Source organism: Pagrus pagrus, assembly GCF_965226575.1.
Source record: "Pagrus pagrus genome assembly, chromosome: 18".
In the NCBI taxonomy this organism is placed as follows: Eukaryota; Metazoa; Chordata; class Actinopteri; order Spariformes; family Sparidae; genus Pagrus; species Pagrus pagrus.
In genome coordinates this window covers 21,685,155-21,702,327 of record NC_140202.1, presented here as the reverse complement: position 1 = coordinate 21,702,327, position 17,173 = coordinate 21,685,155, and the positions used below count along the sequence as shown (strand labels likewise).

Genomic DNA, 17,173 nt, shown 5'->3' with positions numbered 1-17,173 from the left:
GAGACAGTTGACTCCCTTTCGTCTAACTACGCTACCTTAAAACAGAAAAATACAACTTCTGCCCTGAGACCAGGAGGGATTCACCTGCCCTCAGACGATTTCTGCCCTGAGACCAAGAGAGATTCACCTGCCCTCAGACGATTTCTGCCCTGAGACAAGGAGAGATTCACCTGCCCTCAGACAACTTGTGCCCTGAGACCAGGAGGGATTCACCTGTCCTCAGACAACTTCTGCCCTGAGACCAGAGGAGACAGTTGACTCCCTTTCGTCCAACTACGTTGCCTTAAAACAGAAAAATACAACTTCTGCCCTGAGACCAGGAGGGATTCACCTGCCCTCAGACGATTTCTGCCCTGAGACCAGGAGAGATTCACCTGCCCTCAGACAACTTCTGCCCTGAGACCAGGAGGGATTCACCTGCCCTCAGACAACTTCTGCCCTGAGACCAGAGGAGACAGTTGACTCCCTTTTGTCCAACTACGTTACCTTAAAACAGAAAAATACAACTTCTGCCCTGAGACCAGGAGGGATTCACCTGCCCTCAGACGATTTCTGCCCTGAGACCAGGAGAGATTCACCTGCCCTCAGACAACTTCTGCCCTGAGACCAGGAGGGATTCACCTGCCCTCAGACAACTTCTGCCCTGAGACCAGAAGAGACAGTTGACTCCCTTTCGTCCAACTACGTTGCCTTAAAACAGAAAAATACAACTTCTGCCCTGAGACCAGGAGAGAGTCACCTGCCCTCAGACAAAGTTGTGGGAAACAATGGTCTCTGCCCTGGGACCAGATGAGACTAAACAGCCATGAGGAAAATCCTACAAAACAACTTCTGCCCTGAGACCAAAGGAGACAGTGGACTCCCTTTTGTCCAACCACGTTACCTTAAAACAGAAAAATACAACTTCTGCCCTGAGACCAGGAGGGATTCACCTGCCCTCAGACGATTTCTGCCCTGAGACCAAGAGAGATTCACCTGCCCTCAGACAACTTCTGCCCTGAGAGCAAGAGAGATTCACCTGCCCTCAGACAACTTGTGCCCTGAGACCAGGAGGGATTCACCTGCCCTCAGACAACTTCTGCCCTGAGACCAGAGGAGACAGTTGACTCCCTTTCGTCCAACTACGTTGCCTTAAAACAGAACAATACAACTTCTGCCCTGAGACCAGGAGAGATTCACCTGCCCTCAGACGATTTCTGCCCTGAGACCAGGAGAGATTCACCTGCCCTCATACGATTTCTGCCCTGAGACCAGAGGAGACAGTTGACTCCCTTTCGTCCAACTACGTTGCCTTAAAACAGAAAAATACAATTTCTGCCCTGAGACCAGGAGGGATTCACCTGCCCTCAGACGATTTCTGCCCTGAGACCAAGAGAGATTCACCTGCCCTCAGACGATTTCTGCCCTGAGACAAGGAGGGATTCACCTGCCCTCAGACAACTTCTGCCCTGAGACCAAGAGAGATTCACCTGCCCTCAGACAACTTGTGCCCTGAGACCAGAGGAGACAGTTGACTCCCTTTCGTCCGACTACGTTACCTTAAAACAGAAAAATACAACTTCTGCCCTGAGACCAGGAGGGATTCACCTGCCCTCAGACGATTTCTGCCCTGAGACCAAGAGAGATTCACCTGCCCTCAGACAACTTGTGCCCTGAGACCAGGAGAGATTCACCTGACCTCAGACAACTTCTGCCCTGAGACCAGGAGGGATTCACCTGCCCTCAGACAACTTCTGCCCTGAGACCAGAGGAGACAGTTGACTCCCTTTCGTCCAACTACGTTGCCTTAAAACAGAAAAATACAACTTCTGCCCTGAGACCACGAGAAATTCACCTGCCCTCAGATGATTTCTGCCCTGAGACCAGGAGAGATTCACCTGCCCTCAGACAACTCCTGCCCTGAGACCAGGAGGGATTCACCTGCCCTCAGACAACTTCTGCCCTGAGACCAGAGGAGACAGTTGACTCCCTTTCGTCCAACTACGTTGCCTTAAAACAGAAAAATACAACTTCTGCCCTGAGACCAGGAGAGAGTCACCTGCCCTCAGACAAAGTTGTGGGAAACAATGGTCTCTGCCCTGGGACCAGATGAGACTAAACAGCCATGAGGAAAATCCTACAAAACAACTTCTGCCCTGAGACCAAAGATGACAGTGGACTCCCTTTTGTCCAACTACGTTACCTTAAAACAGAAAAATACAACTTCTGCCCTGAGACCAGGAGGGATTCACCTGCCCTCAGACGATTTCTGCCCTGAGACCAAGAGAGATTCACCTGCCCTCAGACAACTTCTGCCCTGAGACCAAGAGAGATTCACCTGCCCTCAGACAACTTCTGCCCTGAGACCAGGAGGGATTCACCTGCCCTCAGACAACTTCTGCCCTGAGACCAGAGGAGACAGTTGACTCCCTTTCGTCCAACTACGTTGCCTTAAAACAGAAAAATACAACTTCTGCCCTGAGACCAGGAGAAATTCACCTGCCCTCAGATGATTTCTGCCCTGAGACCAGGAGAGATTCACCTGCCCTCAGACAACTCCTGCCCTGAGACCAGGAGGGATTCACCTGCCCTCAGACAACTTCTGCCCTGAGACCAGAGGAGACAGTTGACTCCCTTTCGTCCAACTACGTTGCCTTAAAACAGAAAAATACAACTTCTGCCCTGAGACCAGGAGAAATTCACCTGCCCTCAGATGATTTCTGCCCTGAGACCAGGAGAGATTCACCTGCCCTCAGACAACTCCTGCCCTGAGACCAGGAGGGATTCACCTGCCCTCAGACAACTTCTGCCCTGAGACCAGAGGAGACAGTTGACTCCCTTTCGTCCAACTACGTTGCCTTAAAACAGAAAAATACAACTTCTGCCCTGAGACCAGGAGAGAGTCACCTGCCCTCAGACAAAGTTGTGGGAAACAATGGTCTCTGCCCTGGGACCAGATGAGACTAAACAGCCATGAGGAAAATCCTACAAAACAACTTCTGCCCTGAGACCAAAGATGACAGTGGACTCCCTTTTGTCCAACTACGTTACCTTAAAACAGAAAAATACAACTTCTGCCCTGAGACCAGGAGGGATTCACCTGCCCTCAGACGATTTCTGCCCTGAGACCAGGAGAGATTCACCTGCCCTCAGACAACTTCTGCCCTGAGACCAGGAGAGATTCACCTGCCCTCAGACAACTTCTGCCCTGAGACCAGAGGAGACAGTTGACTCCCTTTCGTCTAACTACGCTACCTTAAAACAGAAAAATACAACTTCTGCCCTGAGACCAGGAGGGATTCACCTGCCCTCAGACGATTTCTGCCCTGAGACCAAGAGAGATTCACCTGCCCTCAGACGATTTCTGCCCTGAGACAAGGAGAGATTCACCTGCCCTCAGACAACTTGTGCCCTGAGACCAGGAGGGATTCACCTGTCCTCAGACAACTTCTGCCCTGAGACCAGAGGAGACAGTTGACTCCCTTTCGTCCAACTACGTTGCCTTAAAACAGAAAAATACAACTTCTGCCCTGAGACCAGGAGGGATTCACCTGCCCTCAGACGATTTCTGCCCTGAGACCAGGAGAGATTCACCTGCCCTCAGACAACTTCTGCCCTGAGACCAGGAGGGATTCACCTGCCCTCAGACAACTTCTGCCCTGAGACCAGAGGAGACAGTTGACTCCCTTTTGTCCAACTACGTTACCTTAAAACAGAAAAATACAACTTCTGCCCTGAGACCAGGAGGGATTCACCTGCCCTCAGACGATTTCTGCCCTGAGACCAGGAGAGATTCACCTGCCCTCAGACAACTTCTGCCCTGAGACCAGGAGGGATTCACCTGCCCTCAGACAACTTCTGCCCTGAGACCAGAAGAGACAGTTGACTCCCTTTCGTCCAACTACGTTGCCTTAAAACAGAAAAATACAACTTCTGCCCTGAGACCAGGAGAGAGTCACCTGCCCTCAGACAAAGTTGTGGGAAACAATGGTCTCTGCCCTGGGACCAGATGAGACTAAACAGCCATGAGGAAAATCCTACAAAACAACTTCTGCCCTGAGACCAAAGGAGACAGTGGACTCCCTTTTGTCCAACTACGTTACCTTAAAACAGAAAAATACAACTTCTGCCCTGAGACCAGGAGGGATTCACCTGCTCTCAGACAACTTGTGCCCTGAGAGCAGGAGGGATTCACCTGCCCTCAGACAACTTCTGCCCTGAGACCAGAGGAGACAGTTGACTCCCTTTCGTCCAACTACGTTGCCTTCAAACAGAAAAATACAACTTCTGTCCTGAGACCAGGAGAGATTCACCTGCCCTCAGACGATTTCTGCCCTGAGACCAGGAGGGATTCACCTGCCCTCAGACAACTTCTGCCCTGAGACCAGGAGGGATTCACCTGCCCTCAGACAACTTCTGCCCTGAGACCAAGAGAGATTCACCTGCTCTCAGACAACTTGTGCCCTGAGACCAGGAGGGATTCACCTGCCCTCAGACAACTTCTGCCCTGAGACCAGAGGAGACAGTTGACTCCCTTTCGTCCAACTACGTTGCCTTCAAACAGAAAAATACAACTTCTGTCCTGAGACCAGGAGAGATTCACCTGCCCTCAGACGATTTCTGCCCTGAGACCAGGAGGGATTCACCTGCCCTCAGACAACTTCTGCCCTGAGACCAGGAGGGATTCACCTGCCCTCAGACAACTTCTGCCCTGAGACCAAGAGAGATTCACCTGCCCTCAGACAACTTCTGCCCTGAGACCAAGAGAGATTCACCTGCCCTCAGACGATTTCTGCCCTGAGACCAGGAGAGATTCACCTGCCCTCAGACAACTTCTGCCCTGAGACCAGGAGGGATTCACCTGCCCTCAGACGACTTCTGCCCTGAGACCAAAGGCGACAGTGGACTCCCTTTTGTCCAACTACGTTACCTTAAAACAGAAAAATACAACTTCTGCCCTGAGACCAGGAGGGATTCACCTGCCCTCAGACGATTTCTGCCCTGAGACCAAGAGAGATTCACCTGCCCTCAGACGATTTCTGCCCTGAGACCAAGAGAGATTCACCTGCCCTCAGACAACTTGTGCCCTGAGACCAGGAGGAACTCACCTCCCCTCAGACGATTTCTGCCCTGAGACGATTTCTGCCCTGAGACAACTTCTGCCCTGAGACCAGGAGGGATTCACCTGCCCTCAGACAACTTGTGCCCTGAGACCAGGAGGAACTCACCTCCCCTCAGACGATTTCTGCCCTGAGACGATTTCTGCCCTGAGACAACTTCTGCCCTGAGACCAAGAGAGATTCACCTGCCCTCAGACAACTTCTGCCCTGAGACCAAGAGAGATTCACCTGCCCTCAGACAACTTGTGCCCTGAGACCAGGAGGGATTCACCTGCCCTCAGACAACTTCTGCCCTGAGACCAGAGGAGACAGTTGACTCCCTTTCGTCTAACTACGCTACCTTAAAACAGAAAAATACAACTTCTGCCCTGAGACCAGGAGGGATTCACCTGCCCTCAGACGATTTCTGCCCTGAGACCAAGAGAGATTCACCTGCCCTCAGACGATTTCTGCCCTGAGACAAGGAGGGATTCACCTGCCCTCAGACAGCTTCTGCCCTGAGACCAAGAGAGATTCACCTGCCCTCAGACAACTTCTGCCCTGAGACCAGGATGGATTCACCTGCCCTCAGACAACTTGTGCCCTGAGACCAGGATGGATTCACCTGCCCTCAGACGATTTCTGCCCTGAGACCAGGAGAGATTCACCTGCCCTCAGACAACTTCTGCCCTGAGACCAGGAGGGATTCACCTGCCCTCAGACAACTTCTGCCCTGAGACCAGAAGAGACAGTTGACTCCCTTTCGTCCAACTACGTTGCCTTAAAACAGAAAAATACAACTTCTGCCCTGAGACCAGGAGAGAGTCACCTGCCCTCAGACAAAGTTGTGGGAAACAATGGTCTCTGCCCTGCGACCAGATGAGACTAAACAGCCATGAGGAAAATCCTACAAAACAACTTCTGCCCTGAGACCAGAGGAGACAGTGGACTCCCTTTCGTCCAACCACGTTGCCTTAAAACAGAAAAATACAACTTCTGCCCTGAGACCAGGAGAGATTCACCTGCCCTCAGACAATTTCTGCCCTGAGACCAGAGGAGACAGTTGACTCCCTTTTCTCCAACTACGTTGCCCTGAGAACAGAAAAATACGACTTCCTCACCTGCCCTCATACACAATTCTGGGAAACAATGGTCTCTGCCCTGTGACCAGATGAGACTAAAAAGCAAGGGCATACATTTGGTCTCAGCTTTGGTAGGGACACTGACCTGATTTTCAGGCTTGACCATTACAGCAGGGAGAACGCATCCTGACAGCTTGTAATATCACTGTCAGATACTGTTCCCCCTCTGTTCAATAGGAAGGAGGCTCACACATCTTTCAAATTCATACTGCTGACTTCTTTCCCCACAACAGATAAGTCCTGTGATTTTCAGGTTGATATCATTAAATCTGACCATTACAGCAGGGGGAACTCATCTTCGGGCCATTTTGGACGGGAGCGGGACGAGGGGAAACAAATCTGGACGAGGAAACAGAGCTCGATACAACATCGGCAAACATTACAGAACCCACAGTCAGTTAGCTTCAATACTAGCCTACGTTCACTACACTAACACCTTAATAACACTTTTCCATAGTAGAATGAGTGTTAATGTTTGGCTAGGAGGCTTGCATTGTGTGTGTGTGGGTAGTTAGCTAACTAACAACAGCCTAGCAGCTAGGCTACTACTTATGGTGAAATAGCTTCGGATGTCTCTTCGGACATCTCTTTCCCTGAGAACAGAAAAATAGGACTTCTGCCCTGAGACCAGGAGGGATTCACCTGCCCTCAGACAAAGTTGTGGGGAACAATGGTCTGTGCCCTGGGACCAGATGAGACTAAACAGCCATGAGGAAAAGCCAAATTTATGAATTAGACTACACTGCCCTAAATAGCCATTGTTTGTTTTATTAATAGTAGTACAGTAAAGCTTCATGCAATGTACACTGACAGACAAGCTTTCTAGCTCACCTGATTAGCTTGACTAGCGAGCCAGCTTAGCTAGTGCTTATGGTTAACATGTATTGGCAGACATAATGTTGATAGCACTAGCTCATTAATACTGAAAACGTGATGTTTTTCTGAATTATCTTGTTCTTCTAACTTTCTGTGATAAGAATCAGTTACACAAGTTATGTAACAGGGTTTTGTATATTTGGATTTATATGTGATACACTTTTCATATATTTAGCTTATTTCAGATCTTGAAAATATGAGGTGAAAAAAAACATTGTGGGATGTTGGTTATCATAACAGTGTTAATTTTGAATGTAATATTTTATATATTAATATATTTATATTAATAAGTATTGTGTGCTTGGTGAGGCTCCTGTCAGCTCTGTGTTCAGTGGTCTGTGTCAGAGTCTCTTCCTCTTCAGCAGCTGCAGTCGGTTCCTGCTGTAACAGCTCAGTGTCTCTGCAGTCTGACTGAGGGAGGTTTTCGTACGACGACGAATCACTGTGTGAACACTCCACCACTGTGGTAACTCTGACAGTAATAAACTGCTGCATCTTCAGTCTGAACTCCACTGATGGTCAAAGTGAAGTCAGAGCTGCTTCCACTGCCACTAAACCGAGCTGGTGTTCCTGATTCACGTGTGCTCGCATATGTTATTAGGAGCTTCGGAGTCTGTCCAGATTTCTGTTGATACCAGAACAGATAACTACCACCGTGAACAGCTCGGTTGGTCTTACAGGTGAGAGTGACAGTGGATCCTGGAGTAAATGTCACTACTGGAGGCTGAGTCAAAGTCACCTGACCGCTGCATCCTGCACACAAAAACAAATCATTGATTTATCAGCAGAAATAAATGAGAGAAAAGGCAGCACATCATGTCTGAAATGTTGCTGAGTGAACCAACCTGTAAAACAGCAGCAGGCCAGCGTCCAGATGAGGATGGTGATGAGAGTCATGGTGGTTGTGCTTTCTGCTGTGTCGACTGACAGATCTGAGTCCTGCAGTGTTGAACTCACAGGACTATAAACCTTCTCAGTTCACTGGAGGATCAGCTGACCATGCAAAGCCTCCTCTCTATGGAAATCATGTCTCTGCTCTCAACACACTGAAGGCAACGTGGGACACAAAATCAGGAGAAATACTGCTTGGATTTACACCATCTATGATCTTAATGGAGCAGAGGAAAATATTTATATTAGAAGTGCAGTTGAGGATTTAAGGACGAGTTTGTGTCCACTGTGGTTGGTATGATATGTCTGTTTGTCTGCCTTTCATTTACTCACAGGGTTTACTGGAGATAAATAATATATTTAATATCTGTTTAATATGAGTTATCAGTAAATTATGATTATTTAAGAAGCATCATGTTAATTTAACCATGTATCAACTGATATAAACTGTGAAGAAATGACTTTGTTTCAAGGAGACTGTGATCGTTTCTCTGTCAGGAGTAGAAAAGTCAAGAAAAATGAAAAATGATTCTTATTTATTCAATATTTTCAATCCATAACATTGAACAATCTTTGTAGATTCAACAAACATGAACATTTCTGTGTTAATATGAAAAGCAGAGAGTGTTTTCAGTGGATAGATGCTTGTTCACAGTGCAGGAGGTTTTTGTACGGCCACTTAATGAGTTTGTATCACTGTGGTGGACTTTTGGTGGAGGAACCAAACTCATCGTTGACTATTAGTACCAGAGATTTTTATTTTATACAACATGTAGCAAATATAACTTTTGTCAAATATTGAACAAGATTCTGATCAAGTTTAATGTTTGTATTTTTTTGAAAATGTTTATTTTTATCTGAAGTGAGGCTGATCTCTCAGTCTGAGACAAAAGTTTGCTGAAATCAAAACATATTCAGTGTTCAGTATAATTTTAAGGAACATAAAACTGCTCAGATATTTTTTTATATTCTCCTTTATCATGACTTTGAATTGGTTTCTGCTTAAAAATAATCAAAATGAACGTTTCGTGAAGAAAAATTAAAAATGCTCAAAACACAGCATCAATAGTTTATTTTAATTTATTCATGTTTAACATTTAAAAACTTTTTAGATTTAAAATCTGATTCCTGTTGATCACAAATAAGATTTTATCGGTAAATGCAGCTTATCTTTGTGTTCACGCTTCATTCATTCTACATGTGGTTAAAAGGAAGTGAAAGAGACAGATGACAAAGGTTTGAACTGTGTTCACATGAGTGTTTCAGCTCTGTCAGCTTCAACAGAAGAAAATCATCACAGGGATGAGTTATTCACTGTCACACATTATGAAACACACATGAAGATGTCGTCAATAATCATCATCAGTGAACCTTTTTAGTTGCATTTCCACTTGAATCATGTGTCTGATGGTCTGATACTGAGTGATTTATGAGAGCAGCAGCAGCACAACTTATTCTGTTTGAGCTGATCAAACATAAGACATGAGCAGTTTGTCATGTGTCTTTATTACCAAGCCTTCACTCTCATGACTTTGTCTTCTCTCCCCCTCTCCTCCCCCCTCTCTCTCCTCCAGTGGGTGTGGTGCGGCCCACCCTGACCGTCCTCCCCCCCTCCAGTAAGGAGCTGCAGCAGGGCAGTGCCACACTGGTGTGTCTGTCCAGCGGGGGCTTCCCCTCCACCTGGAGGCTGGGCTGGAAGGTGGGGGGCAGCAGCAGCTCCTCAGGGGTGACACACAGCTCGGAGGTCCTGGGGAGTGACAGCCACTACGGCTGGAGCAGCACCCTGAGCCTCTCTGCAGACCAGTGGAGGAAGGCGGGCTCAGTGAGCTGTGAGGCCAGTCTGAATGGACAGAGCCCTGTCACTCAAAGCCTGGAGCCTGAGCGCTGCTCAGAGTAGAGCTTCAGCAACACTTCCTGTCTGGAGATGATGCTGCTGCTTTGATAGAGATCTTGATGAAGCTACAGATCTCCTCTGTTCACATGTTTCTGCAGGTTTCACAGCTCTCTGCTCAGTGTTTCAGTCTGCATGTTGCTGTCTAATACTGATCTTCTGCATATTCTTCTTCATCTTCTTTACTTTCAAACTGAATATGATCAGTTTCACTCCAAGAGAAACTTCATCTATGAACTATCATTTAATAAAACAGTGAATAATGAAGAGTCAGCGTCTTTGTATTTCTTTTATTATATATTCATCATAAAAAATACCTTCTTGATCATCTCAGTATGATAACTGATATTACTGCAAACAATAAATAGTGTATTGAATATAAAAGAGAAAATGTGTTCCTACATGGACTGTTTTGTGTCGCTGTCAGAAATGATTTTTTGACATCACTGGTTATAGTCCAACAAGAATTTAACTTTCACAGCTTATTTATGAAGAAACTGAATGAACTGACAGGAACTCAGAGTTTAAAACTGTATATGGAAGAGTGTCTGTGAGTCTGTTTCAGCTTTATTTAGATTCATTGTGGTTCTGCTTGATGACTCTTGTGTTCACTGGACCAGTTCTCCTCATCACAGTCTCTTCACCAACCCTCTGCACCTGCAGCAGGCCGTTTTCACTTCAGTCAAACTGAAGGAGGTTTTTGTACGGCTCTGAATCACTGTGTGAACGTTGAACCAAGACCCATACAGTAGTAATCTCCTACATCTTCAGCCTGAACCCCACTGATGGTCAGAGTGTAGTCAGAACCAGAATAGCTGCCGCTGAATCGAGTCGGAGTTCCAGAGTTTAGAGTTGATGAATCGTATATCAGGAGTTTGGGAGCCTGTCCAGGTTTCTGAAGGTACCAACTGAGATCATCTTCAATATTTGAACTCCCTGTGGCGCTGATGGTCACAGTCCCTCCAAGACTAACAGACTTGGATTTGTCAGCCTGAGTCAGAAAATCGTTTGCAGAAGACTCTGAAATGAGAAATGACAAATCTTGTGAATAAAAATCAAACAAGTTAAACAAAAATTAAGTGGAAGGAACAAACTGAATTTGCACCAAACGTTTTCAAAATCTCTCACCCTGACTCAGAAAACCCAACATGACAATCAGAGTTATTGGCGACATCATCCTGATGCAGTTTTCAGTGTGAGTGCATGAAAACAGTTCAGACTCTCTGTGACATAAGAACTTAAACTCTGAGGAGCAGTGATGCATTAAAATCATGCAAAATATATTTAAGAAGGCAATCACACTGTTCATGTGAAACAGAGAAAGAGGAGGTGAGGTGGAGTGACAGCTCATCATCTTGAGGATCATTGGACAGTTTAAAGTCCATCTAGAAAATTCAGACTTTGAGCTGTTTTACATTTCTTCTCCTCATTTTAAACATCCTGCATTTCACATCTTTATGATCTCACATGACTTTGTCCTCATTAACAGGTCTATATCACCCCCTGCTGGCACACTTCAGCTTAGCTTAGCTTAACACAAAGACTGATAACATGTGAAAACAGCTGGCATGTCCCTATAGGCAAGTAAATCTGACCATCAGCACCTCTAAAGCTGTCGTGGTCCTGACATTTCTGTGTGGTTTCATTGTGTTTTCTGGATGTTTGTGGTCTGTCTGCACTTTGTTTCCCTCCTGTGTTCCTGTGCTCCTCCCCGGCCTGCTTTTCCCTCCACACCTGCCCTGCTTCAGCCTCGTTAGCTCTGCCCTGTTCCCAGTGTTTTCACCAGCCAATCAGCTCCTTTCCTGTTCTCCTGTTTCTTCTCCTCATTCACCTCACCTGAGCTTCTCCACCTGTCTCTCCACCTGCACCTCATTACATCATCAGTTTTTTTTCCATTTAAGTCCAGTTTTCAGTTTTGTGTTTGAGGAGTTGTCTGCCTGTTCCTGTGTCAGGGTTTTAGTTTTTTCATATTTGGTAATTTCAATGTGAATGTGGATTTTCTAGCACTTGGATCGAGCCAAGCAACCTGTGTCCCCCTACTTTCTGTCTTCATGCTAAGCTAAGCTCACCAACTGCTAATGGACTGATATAAGAGTGATATCAGTCAGCACACGTCTGAAAATTTTGAATGTATAATTTTAAAGTTTTGTAAGAGGGTTTTGTATATTTGGATTCATATGCATGTCCAAACAAGGAGCATGGACCAGGTGGGAGCATGCAGATCCCCGCAAGATCACCTGGGCAGAGCTCTGGAAAGCAGAACCATCTCGCATCAAGTTTCTCGTCCAGTCAGTTTATGACGTCCTCCCAAGCCCGGACAACCTGCACACCTGGGGCCTAGTAGACACTCCCGAGTGCAAGCTGTGTCAGAAGAGGGGCACCCTGGAGCACATTCTAAGCAGTTGCTCGAAAGCGCTAGGGGAGGGCCGGTACCACTGGCGCCACGACCAAGTGCTAAGAGCTTTGGCGTACTCCATCTGCACAGCGATCCAGCACAGCAAGACCCAGGCAACCCCCAAACAGTCAATCACCTTCATTAGAGCGGGGCAAAAGGCACAACATCACCAGTCTAGCGCTACAGGGGGGCGCCTCTCTCCCGCTCGTGACTGGCAGCTTCAAGTCGACCTCGGAAGAAGAAGTTCCCAGAGAACATCGCAACCACTGCTCTCCGCCCAGACATGGTACTAACATCAGAGTCCACCAAGCAAGTGGTCATCTTGGAACTGACTGTGCCTTGGGAAGACCGGATTGAAGAGGCCAACGAGCGGAAGAGGGCCAAGTACGCAGAGCTCAGCACAGAGTGCCGGTACAACGGCTGGAAAACCCACTGCCAGCCAGTCGAGGTTGGGTGACGAGGCTTCGCTGGCTACTCACTTCTGCAAACCCTCAAACTCCTGGGAGTGAAAGGACTGCAATCCAAGAGAGCCATCAGGAACATCTTAGAGGCCGCAGAGCGGGCCTCGAGGTGGCTGTGGATCCGTAGGGGGGATCTGTGGAGCAACACGCCACTTGGACACAAGCCGGGGACTGATCACCCCCGGCTGGGTCGCCCGGGCGAGGGTGTATGAAGATTAAAGACCCGAAACACCCTATGACCCCGGGTCCTTCACTGATGACGTGTCCAAGTAGCACCAGAAGGTGTATTCAAACTCTATATCTGATAGACTTTTCCGATATTTTGCTTATTTCATACCTTGAAAATGTAAGGTGAAAATGGACATTGTGGGATGTTAGTTATCATAACAGTGTTAAATTATTATTAAGTGTATAACTCCTGTCAGCTCTGTGTTCAGTGGTCTGTGTCAGAGTCTCTTCCTCTTCAGCAGCTGCAGTCGGTTCCTGCTGTAACAGCTCAGTGTCTCTGCAGTCTGACTGAGGGAGGTTTTTGTACGACGACAAATCACTGTGTGAACACCCAAGCACTGTTGATTTGATGGAGACTCTGACAGTAATAAACTGCTGCATCTTCAGTCTGAACTCCACTGATGGTCATCGCAGAATTCACCCCGTCTCCTCTGCCAGAGAATCGAGATGAAAACTCACTTGTAGGATTTTTACCCAAGCTGATGACCAATTTGGGGGCTTCTCCAGATTTCTGCTGGTACCAGTGTACTCTACTATCTCCATCTGACCAAACATAAACCTTTGGGTTTACTTTACAGGTGAGAGTGACAGTGGATCCTGGAGCAGATGTCACTACTGGAGGCTGAGTCACAGTCACCTGACCGCTGCATCCTGCACACAAAAACAAATCATTGATTTATCAGCAGAAATAAATGAGAGAAAAGGCAGCACATCATGTCTGAAATGTTGCTGAGTGAACCAACCTGTAAAACAGCAGCAGGCCAGCGTCCAGATGAGGATGGTGATGAGAGTCATGGTGGTTGTGCTTTCTGCTGTGTTGACTGACAGATCTGAGTCCTGCAGTGTTGAACTCACAGGACTATAAACCTTCTCAGTTCACTGGAGGATCAGCTGACCATGCAAAGCCTCCTCTCTATGGAAATCATTTCTCTGCTCTCAACACACTGAAGGCAACGTGGGACACAAAATCAGGAGAAATACTGCTTGGATTTACACCATCTATGATCTTAATGGAACAGAGGAAAATATTTATATGAGAAGTGCAGTTGAGGATTTAAGGATGAGTTTGTGTCCACTGTGGTTGGTATGATATGTCTGTTTGTCTGCCTTTCATTTACTCACAGGGTTTACTGGAGATAAATAATATATTTAATATCTGTTTAATATGAGTTATCAGTAAATTATGATTATTTAAAAAGCATCATGTTAATTTAACCATGTATCAACTGATATAAACTGTGAAGAAATGACTTTGTTTCAAGGAGACTGTGATCGTTTCTCTGTCAGGAGTAGAAAAGTCAAGAAAAATGAAAGAAATGATTCTTATTTATTCAATATTTTCAATCCATAACATTGAACAATCTTTGTAGATTCAACAAATATGAATATTTCTGTGTTAATATGAAAAGCAGAGAGCGTTTTCAGTGGATAGATGCTTGTTCACAGTGCAGGAGGTTTTTGTACGGCCACTTAATGAGTTTGTATCACTGTGGAGGACTTTTGGTGGAGGAACCAAACTCATCGTTGACTGTAAGTACCAGAGATTTTTATTTTATACAACATGTAGCAAATATAACTTTTATCAAATATTGAAGAAGATTCTGATCAAGTTTAATGTTTGTATGTTATTGAAAATGTTTATTTTTATCTGAAGTGAGGCTGATCTCTCAGTCTGAGACAAAAGTTTACTGAAATCAAAATGTATTCAGTGTTCAGTATAATTTTAAGGAACATAAAACTGCTCAGCTATTTCTTTATATTCTTCTTTATCATTACTTTGAATTGGTTTCTGCTTAAAAATAATCAAAATGAATGTTTCGTGAAGAAAAATTAAAAATGCTCAAAACACAGCATCAATAGTTTATTTTAATTTATTCATGTTTAACTTTTAACATTTTTTAGATTTAAAATCTGATTGTTGATAACAATTACAATTTTATCGGTAAATGCAGCTTATCTGTGTGTTCACGCTTCATTCATTCTACATGTGGTTAAAAGGAAGTGAAAGAGACAGATGACAAAGGTTTGAACTGTGTTCACATGAGTGTTTCAGCTCTGTCAGCTTCAACAGAAGAAAATCATCACAGGGATGAGTTATTCACTGTCACACATTATGAAACACACATGAAGGTGTCGTCAATAATCATCATCAGTGAACCTTTTTAGTTGCATTTCCACTTGAATCATGTGTCTGATGGTCTGATACTGAGTGATTTATGAGAGCAACAGCAGCACAACTTATTCTGTTTGAGCTGATCAAATATAAGAAATGAGCAGTTTGTCATGTGTCTTTATTACCAAGCCTTCACTCTCATGACTTTGTCTTCTCTCCCCCTCTCCTCCCCCCTCTCTCTCCTCCAGTGGGTGTGGTGCGGCCCACCCTGACCGTCCTCCCCCCCTCCAGTAAGGAGCTGCAGCAGGGCAGTGCCACACTGGTGTGTCTGTCCAGCGGGGGCTTCCCCTCCACCTGGAGGCTGGGCTGGAAGGTGGGGGGCAGCAGCAGCTCCTCAGGGGTGTCACACAGCTCGGAGGTCCTGGGGAGTGACGGCCACTACGGCTGGAGCAGCACCCTGAGCCTCTCTGCAGACCAGTGGAGGAAGGCGGGCTCAGTGAGCTGTGAGGCCAGTCTGAATGGACAGAGCCCTGTCGCTCAAAGCCTGGAGCCTGAGCGCTGCTCAGAGTAGAGCTTCAGCAACACTTCCTGTCTGGAGATGATGCTGCTGCTTTGATAGAGATCTTGATGAAGCTACAGATCTCCTCTGTTCACATGTTTCTGCAGGTTTCACAGCTCTCTGCTCAGTGTTTCAGTCTGCATGTTGCTGTCTAATACTGATCTTCTGCATATTCTTCTTCATCTTCTTTACTTTCAAACTGAATATGATCAGTTTCACTCCAAGAGAAACTTCATCTATGAACTATCATTTAATAAAACAGTGAATAATGAAGAGTCAGTGTCTTTGTATTTCTTTTATTATATATTCATCATGAAAAATACCTTCTTGATCATCTCAGTATGATAACTGATATTATTGCAAATAATAAAAAGTGCATTAAATATAAAAGACTTTATGTGTTCCTACATGGACTGTTGTTATTTCAGACTGTTTTGTGTCGCTGTCAGAAATGATTTTGTGACATCACTGGTTATAGTCCAACAAGAATCTAACTTTCACAGCCTATTTAAGAAGAATTTGAGTAAACTGACAACTCAGAGTTTAAAACTGTATATGGAAGAGTGTCTGTGAGTCTGTTTCAGCTTTATTTAGATTCATTGTGGTTCTGCTTGATGACTCTTGTGTTCACTGGACCAGTTCTCCTCATCACAGTCTCTTCACCAACCCTCTGCACCTGCAGCAGGCCGTTTTCACTTCAGTCAAACTGAAGGAGGTTTTTGTACGGCTCTGAATCACTGTGTGAACGTTGTACCAACACCCATGCAGTAATAATCTCCTACATCTTCAGCCTGAACCCCACTGATGGTCAGAGTGTAGTCAGAACCAGATCTACTGCCACTGAATCGAGACGGAGTTCCAGAGAAGAGAGTTGATGACCTGTATATCAGAAGTTTGGGAGCCTGTCCAGGTTTCTGAAGGTACCAACTGAGAGTGGTACCAATACTTGAACTCCCTGTGGCGCTGATGGTCACAGTCCCTCCAAGACTAACAGACTTGGATTTGTCAGCCTGAGTCACAAAATCGTTTGCAGAAGACTCTGAAATGAGAAATGACAAATCTTGTGAATAAAAATGAAACAAGTTAAACAAAAATGAAGTGGAAGGAACAAACTGAATTTGCACCAAACGTTTTCAAAATCTCTCACCCTGACTCAGAAAACCCAACATGACAATCAGAGTCATTGGCGACATCATCCTGATGCAGTTTTCAGTGTGAGTGCATGAAAACAGTTCAGACTCTCTGTGACATAAGAACTTAAACTCTGAGGAGCAGTGATGCATTAAAATCATGCAAAATATATTTAAGAAGGCAAACACACACCTGTTCATGTGAAACAGAGAAAGAGGAGGTGAGGTGGAGTGACAGCTCATCATCTTGAGGATCATTGGACAGTTTAAAGTCCATCTAGAACATTTAGACTTTGAGCTGTTTTACATTTCTTCTCCTCATTTTAAACATCCTGCATTTCACATTTTATGATCTCACATGACTTTGTCCTCATTAACAGGTCTATATCACCCCCTGCTGGCACACTTC

The 17,173-nt window shown here is 45.6% G+C and overlaps 1 gene segment (V, D, J or C); it reads right to left on the bottom strand.

Annotated features, from left to right (window-relative positions):
* Positions 1-16,368: 16,368 nt before the first annotated feature.
* Positions 16,369-16,827, bottom strand: LOC311274075 (Ig kappa chain V region 120-like). The segment is given in 2 exons: positions 16,782-16,827; positions 16,369-16,673 (listed from the first exon to the last, which is right to left on the bottom strand).
* Positions 16,828-17,173: the final 346 nt, after the last annotated feature.